We start from the raw sequence: 21016 nt of genomic DNA, 5'->3' as shown, positions 1-21016 counted from the left end.
TGGTTGTTGAAAGATTTAGTAAAATGGCTCACTTTATACCTTGCTAAACTACTAATGATGCTAGTCATATTGCTTTCCTTTTCTTTAAAGAAGTTGTCAGAATACATGGTTTGCCATCTAGCATTGTATCAGATAGAGATGTTAAGTTTTTGGGTCATTTTTGGAAGACTTTGTGGAAGAAATTGGGTACTAACTTATCTTTTGGCTCAGCTTACCATCCACAGACAGATGGCCAAACCCAGGTGGTGAATAGAACATTGGGTAATCTACTCAGATGTCTCACCAAGGAGTATGGACAAAGCTGGGATTAGCTCATCCCACAGGTAGAGTTTGCCTACAATGACAGTGTAAACAGATCCACTGGTAAGAGTCCATGTCAGATTGTTTATGGTATGCATCCAAGAGGTGTTTTTGAGTTACATGATGTGACTAACTTGCAACATGTTAGTGGGACAGCAGAAGACATGGCACAATCTCTCAAAGAGATACATGAACAGGTTAAGCAGTATTTGCAGGATACCACAACAAGAGTCAAGGCAAGGGTGGATGCTTCAAAGAGGGATGTCCAATTCACAGTTGGAGATTTTGTGATGGTACATATCAACAAGTCTAGATTGCAAAAGGGAGTTCCTACCAAGTTACAAATGAGAAGAATTGGACCTTGCCGGATTTTGGCTAAGTATGGTCCAAATGCTTATAAAATTGATTTACCTGCTGATGTTTCTTTATCTCCTATCTTTAATGTTGCAGATTTGGTACCTTTCAAGGGGCAACCTCCAACAGAGAATCAAAGAGTTTCAGACATTTCAAATTCCCTTTCTGATCTACCTCTCCCCTCTTCTTCTTCTCCCATTCCTGAACAGGTACTTGATTCCAGAATCATCAAGAAGACTAGAAGACATGACTACTTTGAACATTTGATCAAGTGGAAAGATCAATCAGCCTCTGAAGCTATATACCTAAAAGTGACTTCCCCAAGGCTAGTATTCCTCTCTCTTTTCTGCCCAAAGGAGTCACATGACTTCTTTGTCACCGGGGGAGTATGGTGCAGGAGCACCTAGGCCTCATTTTCAACACAGGTTTGAGAGTAAGTTTGATTTTCATTAGCTTTGAGTGGGAATGGTTGTTTAAGTTGTTTTTGTGTTGCTTTAAGTTGTTTGGATGAGTTTTGAACTCATTATGAGGTTTTGTTTTCCTGTTTTCATCTTTTGCTCAAAATTGCCAGCTTTGGAGTTGCCTGGCAAAATGTTGTAAAAAGTGAGTTTTTAATGTGATTTTGTTTTGAAAAGGTCTAGGCATGTTTTGTGTTTGGTTTTTAGGTGTGATAAGTGTTCTTAGGTGTTTTGTGGGTTTTGAGTTCAACCCTACACCTTCTAGGCATAAAAGTTGTCATTTTAGGCATCAAAAATGTCAAATTTTAGTGTGCTTGGACATGCACCTGTCTGTACAGGAGGCTAACCAACCTGGAGTGGTATTTATTCTCCTGTTTGATCTATTGTAAGGGTTGATCATTCGAAATTATGAAGCATTTTAAGAATTTGCACTAAAAATTCCTTGTTTTTCATTATGTTTTGATTTCAAGTGAGCAGCAGTCCGTACACCTGTTGTACTTGTCTGTATTGTTTTTGCATTTTCTAGTTATTCTATGTTTCCTTAATCTTTTCCCTTTGGTGGCATTGAATTTTATCAAGTTTTGAGTTTTGTGCAAAAATATTTGGTTTTGACAGTTTCACTGCCTTGTCTAGGAATTTGGCAAGGATGTTTGACCAACTTGGCTTCTTGAGGCCCTAAAATGCTCATGGCTTCCCAAGAACCATGTTTTGAGTTCAAAAATGCAGGTGTAAAGAGGTTTGTGGCCATGAAGCCCTAGGCAAGTGTGCCATTTGGCTAGGGTCTTGGAAGAAGTTTGATGCTTTGCTTTCTCCATAGCAAATGCACTCATTGGATTATCAGACCTATTTTAATGTTTAGGTTTGAATGTAAAGACAAAGAGGCCTTCTAAGCCATTAAGAGGTTGATTGTATGTTTCAATTGTGAAAATGATGTAAAAAACAGTGAGTCACTGTTTTAGAATTAGTTTCTTGTCACTTGCTTACTCTCCACCATACATTGGAGTTTGTAAGGAATTGTACCTCCTTCTAATTGCTTGCAAACAAGAACAAGGAGTGAGTGTAGTATTTCCCATGGGTCGTAAAGTTGCCAAGATCAATTGATGGTCTTTGAGGCAAAATTGTAATGCCCATTTGGCTGCCACAGTCAAGTATGACTGATTTTTACATGTTTGTTGAAGTTGTGCATGAATTTCTCCTCTCCAAGTTGCAGGTATGAAGGACATCAAGCATTAAAAGGGAGAGCATTGCTAAGAAATCACAAAACAGATTTTCAAATAAAATTTTTGTCATTGTAAAGTGCAGGTCCAAGGGAAAGAAAAACAGTGAAAAGAGAAAAGTGCAGTCATAAATGACTTAACAGTGAATAAACCTTTGTTTGTAATTGTCTAATGGCTTTTGTGCAGGGATAATGTGTTATTTGACTGTCTTCAAAGATGGACATGTTCTCATGTTTTGAAATGTAATTGCTTTCATACTAAAAATGTGCTTGTAGACAGCAATAATGGGAAAAGATGTCAATGTTGCATATGCCTTTTGAGCAACTTTTTTGTAAACTTTATTTCCTAACCTTTGGAAGGTGTAAAACTTGTCTTTTCATGGCCTATTTAGCAAGTAACATGGTAGAGCCAAGTTTGTTTGGTCCATATTGAAAGTCTCCAACTTATTTGTCATTTGTTGCTACCAAAACCCTTGCAAACCCTCTTGTTTTTTGCACCCAGTTTTGGGACAGTCATGGAGAAGGCTTAAGGGACCCTAAAACTCAATAAATCTTTAAGAACTCCCAAAAGGGTATCCATAAAAGTGAATCTTTCAGTTTGGAAGCCCATCGTTGGAGCAGGGTGAGTATAAAACCCCAAAAGGAGGGCTAATTGCTTGTAGCCTTTTTAGGCCTTAAAATTGAGTTTTTATCAAATCGGGTACACAAATGGTGGATGTAAAACACAAAAGTCATCAATGCCAGTTGAAACAAGTTGTCCTCACATGAATTTAACACTTTTTGTGTGGTAGACTCCAAAAACTTAGTTTTAGCACTTGAGGAGGACTTCTACATCTCAAAACGTAGAAGACAAAAGACACCATTGGGAGCAAAACTTGGTATCAATGTGTAAACCAATAAAAGGAGACCTTGTGTAGTCAGGAAGCAGGTCAGGGACAAAGGAATGAAATCCAATAGGGTGAATAAGGAGTTAGTTTACCTACCCAGAGTGATTATGGGGTTGAAGCCCTTGAGCAACCAAGAAGTCTTGTCTTAGGGAGGTGGATCAAGAGGAAGTTTCAGGTTGTCTATGAACCTTTGCACTCTGATTACAGCAACAATACCTTGAAATTAGTAAGGACCTATACTTAGTGAACATACAAGTCACTTGAGCATTCCACTTGCACTACCTCCCTATCACATGGCTTTGTCACTTCAGCCCATGGTGGGTGAATGTTGAGGAGACTATACCAATTTGTGACAACAACAATGTTCCATAAGCATGATTTTCACTAGGTTGAGTGTTGAATTGATCTATACTAGCTGATTAGAGTGGATGAAATTTATACAAATGATGGACACTTATCAAGACCGTATGACACAATTCAGTTTTGGATGGATATCCAACAAGGTTAGCTTGAGGAGGGATACTTGTACAGGTAGGTTCATGTTCAATGATGCTATATTTTGGTATACATACGATGATATACCTCATGATGATATGGGAAATGATATATCTAATAGAGTGAAGCAACGAAAGTCAATAGGAATTGGGAATGGTGGGCTTTCAAGATGGTTGTGGGAACCAAGAATTCATCTGGTTGGTAGATTTCTACAAATGTTGATGTTGAATATCAAAGTTGTTGAGTTTAGTCTCATGCACTTGATATAATAGAAATATGGTGGAGCATTCTATAGGGTCATTTGGGATCTTGGTATTGGACCATGGAATACAAAAGCAAATTGCTTGGGGACAAGTAATTTCAAGGCTCATGACAGATTGTAATGACATTGTTTGTATGATTATCTTATCAAACCTTGTTTTCATAGGCTAATTTGGTCATCAGGGGACCCTTTTGAGGGTGTTCTGTGGCTCTCCTCCTGACCTTTTGGGTGTTAATTGCATAATTTTTCAACTAAGTGTCTCAATTTATTTGTGGTATGCCTTCTTGGGATTATTCAGGTGTCTTTTATACACACTTTTTTTAGTAAGTCACTTGGATGTTTGAATCATACTTACTTTTTATATTTTCACATAATGATTAGTGAGCATCATGGCTATGTATGGAAAATTGGCAGGATTAGTCTTATGAATTGTTATTGGCATTTATTAAGGTTTAATGATTTAATTTATTTTATTAGTATTATCAAGAATTGAATTTAATGATATTGCTTATATTAAATGACTTTATAGTATGATGTCATAAAGGGGGTTAAAATGATTTTTAAGTCATTTCATAAAGTGTCTTTTAATAATTCATAAAGTGGACCCCAACTTTGGAGATTTTTAAAACATCAAAAAGTAAATAATTTAAATGATTAAAAATCCAAGTGGGACGTGGGTTTTGGGAGAAATATAAAAGCTCATTTGAGAGGTTTTTATTCATTCTCATTTACAAATTTCATGAGGAGAGTTGAAGCAAGGGTTTATTGGTTGTGAAAGCCATAGCTTTTTAAGGATGAAATCCCATAGAGAGAACAATGTTTGTAGGTGTGGAAGATCACCAAAGAGCACTCATTTTGATAATCTCATTTATAGGTTATAACTGCATTTCATTGGATCCAAATTCATCAAATTGTGATCAAAATTTCAAGAGATTGGAGGAGATCAAATTGAAGGGTTAAAATTGTATGTTAGAGGCATTGGAATCATCATTGTTGGTCGTACCATCTCCAAAATCAAGTTGTCCCATTTGGAGGGCCAATGTGGTAGTTGGAAGTGCAATTTCAAATCATTTTCAAAACCTAACTCAGGTCGTACCACTTCTAATCAATAGTTGACCATCAATCATCAACAAAATTATCTTCCAGCTGGACGTTTGGATTGGTATGTTGCCTGACAACCCTAGGCATTCACTGGGGTATGTTCAGAAGTTGAATTAAATGCAAATCATATTTCATTTTGATAAATTAATTTATCTCATAGTTTTAATAGTTGTTTAATTTTAGTTTCTAGCTTTCATTTCCATTATATGAAAAATACCCAAAAAATTAAAAAATTACAAAAACACAAAAAAAAAAAAGAAAAAAAGAAAAAAGAAGAAGCCAAAACTCCAAAATAAATATCCAGATCAAGGTGGGATATTTTAGTATATTGGTCTTTTTTAGCTCATCAATTACAAGTAATTCGAGAAAAATCCAAATGGGTCCGCCTTAGTCAAAATTTGCATAAGTATTTCTCTCCGTCTTTTCTCATTTGCCTATCATATGATAGAAGTTTCAAAGGTCTCGAAATCTCTAGGTTTCAAAGTTTCCCTTGTCTTTCCTACCGGTTCTACCTTTTTTTGTTGTCCTTGTTAGGAAACCAAATTGTCTCATTTAATCATACCTTTCATTTGTTCCCCACCTTTTCTCCCATTTTTTATTTGGATTTTAATTTTTTCCTTCTTAGCATCCATTTCCTCCGACTTTTGCTATCCCTTGTCTTTGTTAGTATTCCATACATTGTAGTACTAGTATGGTTACCTTTGAAATTTGAATTTTTCACTATCCCTTACCTGAGTACCTTTTCCTTGATATCCCTAAACCTTGATCACTAAAGTTTTGACTCACATTTTTTTTATTGTTCACTCCTACCTACCTTCCCACGCGACCCAAAGAACCACTAATGAATTGATTAGGACTACCCAATTTGATTAGATCTTTCCTAGAAAATCATTATGTAATTTTAGTGATGGATGATGAACATGACTATGATGTAATTAATGCGGTGACCGATTTTCAAACACTACGGTCTCGTGCCATCCCTTGGCTACCATTTTGAAAATAAATTTTGTGCGCTCTTCCTTGCCTTGTAAAACAAAATATAATGATATAATTAATGTCTAAGATGGGAGTGATAACAAATAAAAATATTTTTGATCCTTACAAGTCATAAAGAGGTGATCTATGCATGAAGGATTTGAAGTTGACGATCATGCCAATGGAATGGGCAACCTCTCGGGTGTTAAACAACAAATCTTCTTCTCTTGAGTTTGTATAAATTGATTGAATATATATATATATATATATATATATATATATATATATGCCAATAATTTATTATTATAAAAGGAAGGGTAAAATAGGTCACAGAGAAATAATGAGTACAAACTTTTAGGTTATTAGGGGTTTGTATGAAGGATAGGGTTTCAAGATATTGTTGTAGTGTAGAGATTTTATTTTCATCCCAAATGTATAATGAAGTATTGTAATTGTACAAGAATAGATTAAATGTATATATTTAACATTATCTAAATGTCTCTATGTGTAATTCCTAATTAATTAGCCAATTAGATGACTATAAAATTCTTGCAATTTTTTTTCAAGGTATCTTTTTAAAATAATTTAAGAAGTGTATGTGATTGTTCACAGATTACTAAGTTATATTCTCTTAAGTTATTGTATGTAGATTCTAGCCATTACATTCTTTGTGTTTGATATTTTCAATTACATTTTGTCAATTGCTTATAAAGACCAACTTCAATATTCTCAACATATCATCACTCAAAAACACCCAAAATAATCAAATCTAATTATCATTTTTAATTTGTGTTGTAACAAGTTTTACTCACTACCACATCTAGAGACATGCATGATAAGATGAGGGTGTTGAATCAAGGAACACTGAGAGGGGGGGGGGCGTGAATAAGTGTTCTACCAGTAAATAAATTTTCAAACTTATTCTTAGACCACCAGAAGCAAATGCAGGAAAGTAAAATGCAGAAGCACAAGATAATCAACCACAAAATCATATCACTGAGATTTTTACATAGAAACCCAGAAAGGGAAAAGCCAGGGTGGGATTGGAACCCACAATATTCATATACTGTGATCAGGATAACATAAATATTAGAAAAGGGGAATGCACATGCATTTAGGAACACTGCCTAGAACCAAAGGTTCAATTACAATGGAAGTCTCACTAACTTACAGATCATTTACAATGATAAATACAATGATTGAACTCTAAAATAGCATCAAACAATGTCTAGATGAGTTCTGGTTAAGCACAAAAAGTTTGATTGTAACACCTCTGCAACTCTGCCTTGTTCTACTTCTCAGTCAACTACCAGATCAAGAATGCACAGGTGAAACTGCACCAAATAGGTTTCTTGATCACTATTCGCTCATGACACATCCCAAAAAGATCTTCTACATTGGTCATATATATATGCAATCACAAAATAAAACATTCATCAAGTCGGCCATCTATAATATGCAATGTAACGTGTAACCAGGTGTCAGATTAAACCGGATCTCTAAAAAATATGCGGATCAACCAAATGATGTCAAAATGACTTCTACATGTTGGCCCTATCATCCCATACACAAATCTATCCACCGAAATCACTGGAAAGATTTCAGACCAAAAGTGCTTTGCAACTCTGAGATATCGATGACAAATTACCGAATTACTCACTATGTCGGTTACCAAAAACCATAACTACCAGATAGAATTTACATGAAGAGCTGCCATCAATGACAACCCTAATCCATTATTAATGCATTAGTATCCACCAGATGAGTGTCAATTGCCAACAATCTCCCCCTTTGGCATTGATGGCAACACTCATGAAAAATGACTAAGTGTCAATCTGTATACCGAATCAAAATTTCTAGGGCTACCCCTTAGACCAAAAACCCAAAACTTGTATCAACCAAAAACTTGTATCACTCTCTGTACATTTTTCACTCTACTCTCCCCCTTTGACAATAATGCCAAAGTTAAGGTGTTGCACATAAACTTGTATACAAGGATATATATAAGATATTATACATACTTGAAGATATCTGCAAAAATGGTCTTAAAAAATCCTAAGTGGGTATCCCACCCATTCTTCAAGTTGTCCAATACTGTGATGAAAGCACTGAAAACATAGACATATATCTCCACATCTTTCAATTCTGTCGAAACTGGTTGTACCATTGTCTTCATGCAGTCAAATTTGTTTCTCAACATGGTTTCCATCCGGGGAGCAATAAGGTTTCGGAGCTCACCAAACCACCTCAAAATTCTCTTCTTTTCTAAATTTAGGCTTGCGATTTGATCAATTAGAGACGTCACTTGTTCTTCTATGTTGCTGGTAAGGGCTACATTGGAATCAAACGACTGAGATATACTATCAATCTTTCCCTGGCAAACACTGATCTACTTGTTTATATCTGATGTGAATTTGGGTAGTAAAAGGCATGCCTTATATATCTCTTCTCCTTCACTCAATGCCTCGGAGATTTTTTGCAGTCATTTGCTCAATCTAACTCTGTCATCTTCAATCATCTTTCAGAATGTTTGCATACACACCTCCTTGAATATGTCCAATACTTTCTTGGTGGTTGTCTTTCCAATGACTACAAAATTGGTACTGATATTGTTGATTAATTGTAGCAACTTGCCGGAGGGGTTAGAATTTGGATCTAATTGCAGTTCTGGTACCACCTTTTCTAAAACACCTACAATCTCAATCAAATTTTTATCTTCAGTCTCTGATTTAACAAAGTCTTGACTAGCTTGAGCCTAGACCGCTGCAACATCAACCTTTCAGTTGGAGACATCTGTCCAATGTCAAGAGGTCAATCAAAATTAATGGAGATTTGTGGGAAAATCCTTTTCCCTTTGTCCTTTGGTGTGTCAATTGCCATGATTACTGGGAAATCATTAATTTTCTGCTTTCCCTCTTCGCCCTTATCTTGTAGCTTGTCCTTATCTGACTCCTCTTTACTTGCATCCTTTTCTAGTTCCCGCTCAATATGAACTTCTTCTTAATCCTTTTCTTTTTCTTCAACCTGTGCACTAGTGTCATCACTTGGTGCAGTGTCATCTTTTGGTGTCTCCTTGACCTCTTCAACTTTCCCTTCCACCATCTCTGGATGGTCAACTAGAGGATTTTGACTGTCCTCTGCATCAAGGGTTGTATTGGCCCGATCTTCCGAATGAGAGGTATCTTCCTTCTGAGAGTCATCATCATACTTAGGGTTGATTGGAAACTGATTGTTCTTTAGGAACTTTTTCCATATTTCTTCAGTTTCTTTTCCATATTTCTTCAGTTTCTTTTCTAACTTTCTCAACCCTGCCAACCATAAGCCTGTTTACCTTGTTTTTGCTTCAGAATTCCTTCTCGTTGGCTAACTCCATGAGTTTATCAAATTCTTGTGAGATACAAGCACTGATATTGATCAATTCACATTCTTTCATTTCCTTATTTAATCAGCTTGCAGTTAGCCTTCTAGCATCAAGAATGTTATATAAATCTTTTGGAATGCTACGTTCTAGTTCAATTAATGATTTGCTGAAGCTATGCAAATGCAACACAACAGCTTCCTCAATTTCCCTCTGATCATTCTCATCAAGATTATCATAGGATGCACTAATTTTCTTGAGATTACCATCAATAACTATTTCATCTATCAATTCTTTTGCAGTCAATGGGGGAATGATGGTGTATTGACCTTCCACCTTGCCGGATTCAAGATCTTCATCAAGCTCTGTCCTCAGCTTCCTTCCTATTTTAGGCCTACCCGTTAGAGAAGGTTCTGATTTTGTCTTTTTGCTTGGTTGAGCAACACCAAACTGCGGTTTTCTAATTACTTTGACAAATTCTCCTTTCTTCTTTGCTTTCTCGGCTTCCTCATCTGACTTTGTCTCAGATGCAACATGAGATATAGAGACATAAGCTCTTTTTGGCTTCTTCTTCAACACTCCTTTTTCCAGATGAGCTTTGAGTTGTTGATGTCTTCACCAGAGTAGGGGAAGACTTAGTCTCCTTAGGCTTTGACTTGGAGGGAACTGGTTCAGTCTTAGGATTCTTTGATTCCATCTTTGCTTCCATCTAAGCCTTATTCTCCTTAGCTTTCTTGATAGATTCTCTTGTAAAGCCCACCTACTCAGCCACTGCCTCTACCATTTTGTTACCTTTCTTTTCCTTTCGGGCTGAGTGAACTTCTTATGCAGTTCCATATCTTTTTCTTTGAATGTGCCAAATTTTGGTTCTTGAGGGTCAACCGGTTTTATCAAGAGATGTTGAGCATAGATTTCAAGAGTTTGAGCATCAACCTCATAACCCATTGACATTATCCATACGGTACATGGATCAACTGCCTCCATATGGCACTGGTCTTTGTTGATCATGAAACAAATAATATCTGCATATTTGTCCACCACTTACTTAGGGATCCTTTCCCTGTTCTTCATTCTTCCTTGGAAGGTTTTGAAGAAACTCCACAGAGATGTTGTCTGATTCTCCCTATTTCCCAATCTTTGCAGACCTTTTTTGATTTGAGTGGCTACCGGTAAGTCATATGCCCATTGGACCCTGCCTATCCTAGGGATTTCATTCATGAAGTACAATGCTAGGCAGACAATTAATGAACCAAATTTGAAAACATTCTTCTTGTCTGTTTTGATTTTATTCAGATTGTTGAGGAGCTCTTCAAGAAGACCTGTGCACAAGTCATACTGCATATCCTCTTTCACCATCTGATAGGCTGCATATATTGTAGTACCGGAGACTGAATTCAATATGCTAGGCTAATAAACTTTGTACCCAATAATCATTGATGCAAATTTAACATCATGCTCTAAGATATCATCAATCATCATTGATTTGTTGTCAAATTGAGCACTGGTTAGTTTTGTGACGGTTGGGTTTGTTACCTTACTCAAATTAGGTTTTCCACCGGTTTGGTGTAGGCATGTGACTACATGTATGGCTTGTTTGGTTATCTTATAAGGTTTGTCCAGCAATATAAATTTATTGTGGACACAACTCAAAATATATCTTACCCATTCATCCTCATCGAATATTGTAAAATGAACAAACTACATGAAACCCTTCTTTTGTAATTGTGCATATTCCAGTTTGGGGTTTCTAACTTCATCCATTATGTGCTCAATATGCAAGGTTAGGATATCCTTACTTCCGGTTTCCTCAATTGTGCAGTGAATGTATGCCCTAACATCATGAACGTGTAGAATTATGTATGGAATGAATGAAAAAGAACCATTGTGATCATCCTCAACAGATTTAAATGGACGTCTTTGAAATTGTGGCTTTGCTTGCTCAAAAATTTCTACCACCAAAGGTGTATGAAGATAAGAAGACACCATTTCAATATATTTAGGGTTCAAAGGATGAACACACTTTGGTAAATACCTTTTTCTTCTGTTGGATGCATAAGAACTTCTTGTCGGATCACCTCAAGCCTTTTGATCACCTTGAAATCTGATTCGCCTCGCTCTACAGCTTCAACTCATCACTCGCAATGTGAGAAATGATTCATATTTTTTCGCTTTTTAACTCTGCAAACCCTAACTTTAAGTTGAAATAAATACAACTGTAAAGTTCAACCGGATGTCCTATTCAACATAATCCAATCCACTGGACTCCAAGATCGATGTGATGAATTATGGATAACCATCTCCAAGAATGTGCAATCAACCTTGATCAATCATAGATCTCTTTAGGGGGGTTTTGCAAGATTTTGCATGAAGAATGCCACCCCCTAAGGCCAAATGCCTTATTTACCCAATGAAGATCATGCACCGAATTCAGGTGTAGATCCATTGGTTGCCTTGCACTCATCTTTCTTGACCCACATCTTCTCATGCTTGTTCTTTATCTCTTCTACCTTTTCATTAGCTTTGTTCTTGTCTACTAGAGCATTCTTGTTCATATTCTTTCTTTTTGCAATACTTTGCAATGTGACCGGTTTTGTTGCATGCACGACAAACAATATTTCTCTGCATAGGTCTAAAATTCATCTGATTTGGTCTCATCTTGCATTGGTTAGAGATATGTCCAAACATCCCACAAGCATAGAATCTCTTGCTCTGAAAATTATTCATTACTACTCTGCACATGTTTGACTTGTGACCAAAATTATTGCATATGAAACATTGACCAATAAAGGTAGGAACATTGTTTGGATTATCCATTCCATTATTCACCCTACTTCTGCATTGATTTTCCATATGACCAAATTTATTGCAAGTAACCATTGAATTTATAGGCATTAGGTTGTCTTACCAAAGTATTTTTTCTCTTCTAAAGATTAAGCTTTGCATTGCTCTATCCAGAACCAGAGGACTCTCCTTTCTCATATCCAAGTCCTCTCATTTCTTTTCCATGTCTCTGGCTATTTAGCATCTCATCCAACCTTGCTGAGCTAGCATCTCAATTTGTCTTTGTATTCATTTGCAGTAGCAAGTTCATCTCTTAGGGCAACAATCTATCTTTCAAGTTCTTGATCATTATTCCTTGATTGTGTCAACTCAATCTTCAACTGATTATTTTAATAAGCTTGAAGCATTCATCTGATCTGCCTTTCAATGATTGAGTCAAACTTTCTTTATTTTTCTTCTGGTCTTAAATCTCCTTAGTCAAATTCATCACAATGGATTGCATCTCATTCTTCAATACAACATTCTCTCTAGCAAGCTTTTCACATTCCTTAGTTTTTCTTTGGTCTTCAATGCTTTGCTCTCGTTTCTCCTTCAACTTTTCCATCAACTCTTTTCTCTTATCTCTTGAAGTGTTGATTTGATCTTTCAAATCATTAATGAAGTCTTCAGCTGCACTCAAGTTTCTCTTTAAGGAACTTATTTCATTTCTTGTTGCATCAAGATCCTCAAGTGCCACATAAAGTTGTCTGTGCAAACCGGATTCCATGGATTCTAATTTCTAGATCTTCCTCAAGTTGTTAGGCTTCCTCGAAGGAACTAGGCTCTGATACCAATTGTTGGAATCAAGGAACATTGAGAGCGGGGGGGTGGGGGGGGGGGGGGGGGTTAATCAGCGTTCTACCAGAAAATACATTTTCAAACTTATTCTCAGACCACGGGAAGCAAATGCAGGAAAGTAAAATGCAAAAACACGAGATAATCAACCACAAAATCATAACACCATGATTTTACCGTGGAAACATAGAAAGGGAAAAACCATGGTGGGATTGGAACCCACTATATTCATATACTGTCATCAAGAGTACATAAATATTACAAAAGGGGAATGCACATGCATTTAGGCACACTGCCTAGAACCAAAGGTTTAATTACATTATGGAAGTCTCACTGACTTAGAGATCATTTACAATGATAACTACAATGATTGAACTCCAAAATAGCACCAAACAATGCTTGGATGAGTTCTAGTTAAGTGCAAAAAGTCTGATTGTAACACCTCTGCAACTCTGCCCTGTTCTACTTCTCAGTCAGCTACCAGATCAAGAATGCGCACGTGAAACTGCACCAAATAGGTTTCTCAATCACTATTCGCTCATGACACATCCCAAAAAGATCTTCTACATTGGTCATATATATAAACAATCACAAAATAAAACATTCATCAAGTTGTCCATCTATAATATGCAATGTAATGTGTAACCGGGTGTCAGCTTAAACCAGATCTCTAAAAAATATGTGGATCAACCAAATGATGTCAAAATGACTTCTACATGTCGGCCCTATCATCCCATACACAAATCTATCCACTGAAATCACTGGAAAGATTTCGGACCAAAAGTGTTATGCTACTCCAAGATACCGATGACAGATTATCGGATCACTCCCTATGTCGGTTACCAGAAACCATAACTACCAGATAGAATTTACATGAGGATTTTCCATCAATGACAACCCTAATCCATTATTAATGCATTAGTATCCACCAGATGAGTGTCAATTGCCAACAGAGGGGATATTAGGAAACACATTGTAACAACTTTTACTCACTACCACATCTTGATGTGCATAATAAGATGAGGGGATATTAGGAAACACACTCTTAGATATCTTGCATGGTATTTCATATTATTTCTATAAATTTAGAACCTTGCATGTTACAAGCCAACACACACATATGGAGTGACAATTGAATAAGGGTAAATGCCTTAGGCATGGTTTTTGGAAGGGAAATCTTCATCATTTGTGATTGTAATTAAAAGGATCAGCTTAAGGAAATCCCACGGGGGCTTCATTGGCTAGGAAACACTATATCATGTGCATTCATATTGGGGGGTTTAATATCCCAAAAATGGGGGTGCAATATATTGCATATCAGTGAAAATAGGGGGGTTTTAATTCCGGCTATGAAAAAATACAATATTTGGTGAAAAAAGGGGGGCTTTTAATTCGGGTTGTGTATTGGTAGGGTGTGACAAAAAAAGAGTTTAGAGCAATATTTTTTGAAAATAGGGGGATCCTTTAGTATGCCATGAACACACATACTATAACCCATGTTCACTAAGTGAAGCCCTTGTGGGAAATCCCCATGTCTAGTAGAGCTATAAGTTGAAGAAGATATCACCCACCTTAGTAAATTGGTCCATTGTTTCCCAACATGATCATAAGATTGAGGTTTTTGTCCTAAGTTTTATGCCCATGGTGCTTAGGAGAAGATTTGGATTTAGCGATTTAGGACATAGAATTATGTACACCAAAATCTCAATGTTGTCGTTAATGATATTTTAACTTTGGAATCATTTGAAAGACCCTACAAGATGAATTTATTTGCATCCATCAAGTTTGTCACTTTTCAAGTTGACAATTTACCAAATCGAATAAAAAAGAAAGTAGGGGAAGAAGGACCTTATTTGGTATTTGGAAGTTCTAGCTACAAGATGAAAATTTATCCTTTTTGAGTGAAGAGTGGTGATTCTATTTAATTTAAACCTAGATATATAGCAATCAAATAAAAAGACTTTGAGATGGACATAAGAAGACAACCTGAATGCCATTAAGAACATGAGGAGGCTACAACTCATAAATAAATGTCATTCATTCAAACCTACCTATCAATATCAAAAAAATATGAACTTTAAGTAGAGATACTTCATGCATAGACTTTAGAGAGAAATACCTATACACTTTTGAACATTTAGCTAATAATATAAATAGAGAATTAAAAAAAAAATGCAATTGTCTAATATCAGACAATAATATAAGATATGCTTGTTGGTAAGAGAAAGGTGTGCAAAATCGTTGTAATGACTATATGCAAAGTCATGGTATATAATATTAGGATTTGAAGATGTATACTTTGATGACCACCATCCCACCTCTCTCAATAGGACACATAGATATGAACTTGAATAGGACTCGTACATTTTATTTCTCCTTAAAGAGGTGTATGATATTCTAGCAGTGTTTAAATATCAAGAGGCTTAAATTCAAAGTTATGATATGGTTATCAGGGGGATAAATATGGGTAAAATCCTTGATACATGTATGAAATGTTTTTGCATAAAATATTAGGATGTGAAAAGATGTTTTTTCATATAAACCTCACTTCTCCTAACATATCTTACAAATATATAATTAAAAAATGTTTGGCATACCTTGAGTTGTTGGAAACTCAGTGTCACATCTAAACATGTGAGTGCTCTATTGATGATCTAGATGGATGAGTTTTGTTATGATGATTATGAAGAGAATTAGGATGAGCTCCCTTGATGAGCTAAAAAGATGAGATACTACTATGTTTCTATTAGGATAGGTGGCAATAATCTTGCATTCCTATGTCACTCTTAGATGTCTCCATGTTCCTTGGAAAGTGTTCTAGAATACATGAGAAGATAAACATTTAATATTTGTTTCTATGACAAATTGTAATTGCATTGCAAAGAGTTGAACATATGTTGGTGACACTTACAAGGGAAAATGAGATACGATTCTTTTTAGGAATCCACTTTGAGAAGATAAACATTTAATATTTATTTCTATGACAAATTGTAATTGCATTGCAAAGAGTTGAACATATGTTGGTGACACTTACAAAGGAAAATGAGATACGCTTCTTTTTAGGAATCCACTTTGAAAATATGAATAGTCATGAATTAGGCACCCAGTATTGAAGGTGAAATGTTGTCCTATTATGTGACTGGAAGAGTCATCACGGAGTTATGGAGTATTCAAGAAGCTGAAGAATTACCATGTCAGAATTATTATTTTATTGTTGTGAATATTGGTTGTCTATTATCGTAGGTGTGATGTTTTGGGGATTTGTTTGTAATAGAGACATGCGAACACAAGTGTATCATTAACATGTTCCATGAATGTAACCCACGCAACTCATCTCTCAACTTTGTAATACGCTCTCTGAGGTTCATCAACTACTCCCTTTGCCTCTCCTCTCACTCTTGTGCGTGTGTGAGATCATCCATAAGCTGCTGCACTCTTGTGTATTGCAGAACAGTAGGGGCACTATTGCATGCAACTTGAGCCCTAAGGTCACTGATCTATCTCTGAAGAGCATCACGTGCCCTTTCGAAACTCTTTTCTCTCATTTCTTCCGGATCTCTCTCACTGTTCAAAGTCTACAACTCAATTGTCCATTGATCTCGCTAACACATCATTGCACTCAGCGGACCATTGCACCTCTTGTACCTGGATCTCCTCGTATGCAACCCTAAGCCATCCTATAGGCTCAAATATTTGGACATGTCATCCAACTATCTTGAGGATATAGACCTGGGACCATCTCTACAATAACAATCCATGTTGAGTCACTCTCGCGTAAACACTACAAAACTAAAAACATAACACACATTAGTATTGCTTTGTGATAAATCAAAGTACATGAACACATTATAAAATAGCATATTATACTCTATCATACTGAAGAATAATACAATCTTTACATGGGTCATCGAATTTGTTGGTATGTGGTAATTGATGCCGGACTTACATTTTGGTGATTTTGTCAGTTACGTTTTCCTCCAAAATAGTATTGCTTTGTGATAAATCAAAGTACATGAACACATAATAAAATAGCAATATATACTCTATCATACTGAAGAATAATACAATCTTTACATGGGTCATCGAATTTGTTGGTATGTGGTAATTGATGTCGGACTTACATTTTGGTGATTTTGTCAGTTACATTTTCCTCCAAAACAGTTAACAATGGATTCAACTATTAGTTTGGCATGCAAACCGACTTTTGTAAACTACCAAAGACTTGAGAAATAAGTGGTTGTGTAATACTGAATATCATCAGATTGTAATTTTCTCTTCACTAGAAAAGTAGATGGTTATTTCTATGTGGATGTAAGCCATATTAGATGAACCAAGTTGACTCTGTATTATCGTGATTTATTATATTTGCCTCTTTTATGCTGCATTATATTTCCTATTATTCATTGCTCTAATCTATCTTAAACCCTAACAAAATTTCCACATTGAATCTTGAGCAGTAGGCCTACTCCTCGACCTTGCTCGATCCTGTCATAGTAACCAAAAGAGGACTAATTGCTTGTACACGTAGAGGTGGTACATAAACTATTGGTGCTCTGATAGGAGAGGCAACTCTTTGTCATGATCTTAGCCTCCTCAATCTCTAGTGGTGCCTTCTCCATGACCTCCTCCTCTCTATTAGAGTTTTGCGCACTAGGATCCCCTTCGAGATCCTATAGGAAAATGTGTGCTAGACCCACATACTACCACCAATGAGAAAAACCTAGTGTCAAACCGACATCATCCACGTTGAAGGCCAACATCACGTTCTCTCCTTTACTATCTAAGTAATTGAGAGAGACTTCTATGATCGTGGGTCGAGTCTGGTCACTTACTCTCGTCACGCTCCAATGAGATTAGACATAAATAGGTGCAACTCGAGACATATGCTCCACCCACTTTTTTTTGTTGTGTAACTTTCTGATTATAGAAGGGCACTATGATATGATCATAGCGCCTTGCTAGCAGTCTGTCTCTCTGCATGCGAACCAGCTTTGTCCTATGAGTAGGCCACGTAGTCATCCCTTTGAAGGATTTCCATATGATATCGGCGCTTCCTAATCAATTTATGGTTTACCACCAAAACAACACATCCTCGAATCCCAGTCTCACACTAAGGTGTAAGTGTGTGCCCTAGGTGCATCACATACAACCTACAGAAGATAACTAACACGCCTAGTGCACATGATGGGCTTGAAGGCCCATACATGTAAAAGTGTGCATGCCATGAGACTCATCGCCTCATGATGTATGTAACGACCGAGACCCTGATAGAAATGGGTAAGCATGCTTTGGCCCCATGCAAACACTATATGCATCTCCTCCATCTCTTTAATCTCATAGACGAGGCCCTCTTGAAGGTGTGAGCCTCGTTCATCTATAGCAATGCTCAAGGCCACTATGGCTATCATGATGTAGTATACCCGAGCCAACGCATGTAAATGTGTCTTGTCATGTCCTCTAGCACAACATGACCTATAGTGTATTGTTGTGCCTCTTGCACGATGATCAGACGACTTAAATCACAAACACTAAGCTTTGATTTCAAGGCTTAAAAGTGTTAAACACTTAGAGTTGACTGACATTCTCTAGGCTTAATATATTGCTTAGTGTGTGTGGTTTAAGGTTGGCCCACGATGATGGTTCCTTGAGCCTCCTGATAAATCACTTGTTGTCTTGAATTGATAGTTGTAAGATGTAATAGACATCGATCAATATGATGACCATCTCTTTTTTGGGAGATTAAAGTTGGGAGTTTCAATTTCCTATTAGCATGGGAGGACGGAACCGCATGTCTAATTTGGGAAAAATTCACCACAGGCTCAACCACCTCAAATGCATGAGCTATGCTACAATGAGCTACCTGATGCGACTTTGCAATAAAGAGAGCACAACCCCTCCACCATGCTTGCACTTAGTAAAAAGAGTTTGTAAAATAAAAATTACAATAAATTTTACTTCTTTGCTCTACACCGCCATGATCTACACATTCTAAGCATTTTCATAACATCAAATTTTCCAATTTATGCTATGATGCTAGTGCTTCTTCTAGGATGATAATGCCAGAGAAGGATGTCAGTGTCCCCTAAATGCTAGCACATCAAATGGATGCCAATGGAAACCTTAGATTCCTACACACCAATCATATGTTGGCACACTTATTGGAACTAGCACATGTTGTGGGGCCCACAAACTAAAATTAGCCTATTAAATTGACTCAAAGTAGGAAAAATTTTGTGTACCTCATCTGGCACCTCAACCTTCCGTGCATTTTATTGAAACTCGTTGATCCTAGTTTGTGAGACATTTGTGTTGGAAACTTCCACTACACAACAAAAATCCTTGTCATGAATAATAAAATTGATCTTTGATCAATTTTGGATTGTATAGTCAAACTTTTGCTCTATTTTCATGCAATTTTGGTTAGAGATGGATCACCTTCCTATTTTGCCCCACTTACAAGTGGCAAAAATATTGGAGGTCATATATTCACCCTCCCTTATCACAACTTTCTTCTAACAAATAAACTTTCTTATCATTTGTCACTATGGTAGTTTCCTCTAATTTTGGAAAACTGACACGTTTAAAACTTGTGCACGATATTCTTTTGAATAACCATAAAATTTTACAAGATTTCATGTTGAATGTTGTATATTTTTGTTGAGCTCAAACAATAAGGGCATCAACAAATCTGTTCGGTCAGCCTCCGTATCCACTAAGTATAGTATCCTCTTTTAGGAAGTAATGGTTTTTGTCTCTTTATCATCTACTTTAGTGTAGTTGATTTTCTTGGACAATCAACTCACTAAAGTGGGGGCAAAATATATAGTGTCAAAAATTGCACACGGTGACAATTTCACACTTATGCATTGCACCCGCAACATTTATGATAAAACCTATGTTTAGAACTTTATGATTTTGACATCATGATGGAAAAGATGAAGTGTCCACAACTAATAGTTTGAAAATCAACAAAATTTCCTTAATTGGTGTCCTAACATCCTAAGAATTTTTAGATTCAAACATGAATCTTTCACGTTCATCCATGATGCATGTCCTAATGTCAACACTAAAGTGTAATCGATCCTCCCACCCGTTTTTCCAAATAAACCCTCTTTCATTCATTCATTCAACAACTTTTCACTCTCTGGACACAAAAAGAAGCTCTTCTATTTTAGTCATAGAAACTCTATCAAAATACTCATCTCTCTATACCAACAGTAGTTTGAACTCCTCCACTCCATTTGTGTTGTAAAATCTATCATATTTCTTAAGGGAGGAGCCACAAAACTATTGGTAATCCTTGCTTGCATTGGCTCTATCAATCTTCGAGTCTTATATACATTACATATTTATTGTGATTAGGAATTTCCTCCACTGCGGGGTTTGTTCTATTACACGTCTATTTATTTTGAAAGTATTTTATTTCAATTATCTTTATATTATTTATGGAAGTCAAAAGACCAAAATGGAGGTTTGACTAAGAGGCAAACCCCTATACAACCTGTAACATTTTTCTTGTTCTTCCTTAGTGTAGGTTCTGATATGAGATAGGTTGAAGTACAATAACCTAAGAGTTTAATAGTGAATTCTAGTTAGATGAAATCGTGAATGCATTGTCATCCACACGATTCACTGATGTCTATGGCCAATGACTAATCTGAATAGTGATAAACTCCTTTTCATCTATACTTCACATTTTTGTAGTCTATAGTTTTTTTATCTTTTTATAGATGACTATAATTAAGATTTTATATTATATACCTTCATAAACTCAACAAAAAAGTTTCCTTTCTTAGCATACAAATTCTTTATTTATTTGTTAAATCAATTTTTTTAGTGCAGTACTTGTCATGTGAGATAATTGAGGGCTATTTTCTCTTCAATACTACATTTTCTTGAGGGTAGTGAATCCCCTCCTTTACATATAGCTTTTTCAAAAGTGAAAAAAAAGGGTCATGAAAATGAATACCTTGAACCAAAGAAGAATGAAATGGA

This window comes from Cryptomeria japonica, chromosome 1, assembly GCF_030272615.1.
Source record: "Cryptomeria japonica chromosome 1, Sugi_1.0, whole genome shotgun sequence".
Taxonomy (NCBI): Eukaryota; Viridiplantae; Streptophyta; class Pinopsida; order Cupressales; family Cupressaceae; genus Cryptomeria; species Cryptomeria japonica.
The sequence above is the reverse complement of the archived record's forward strand: the minus strand, read 5'-3'. Positions refer to the sequence as shown.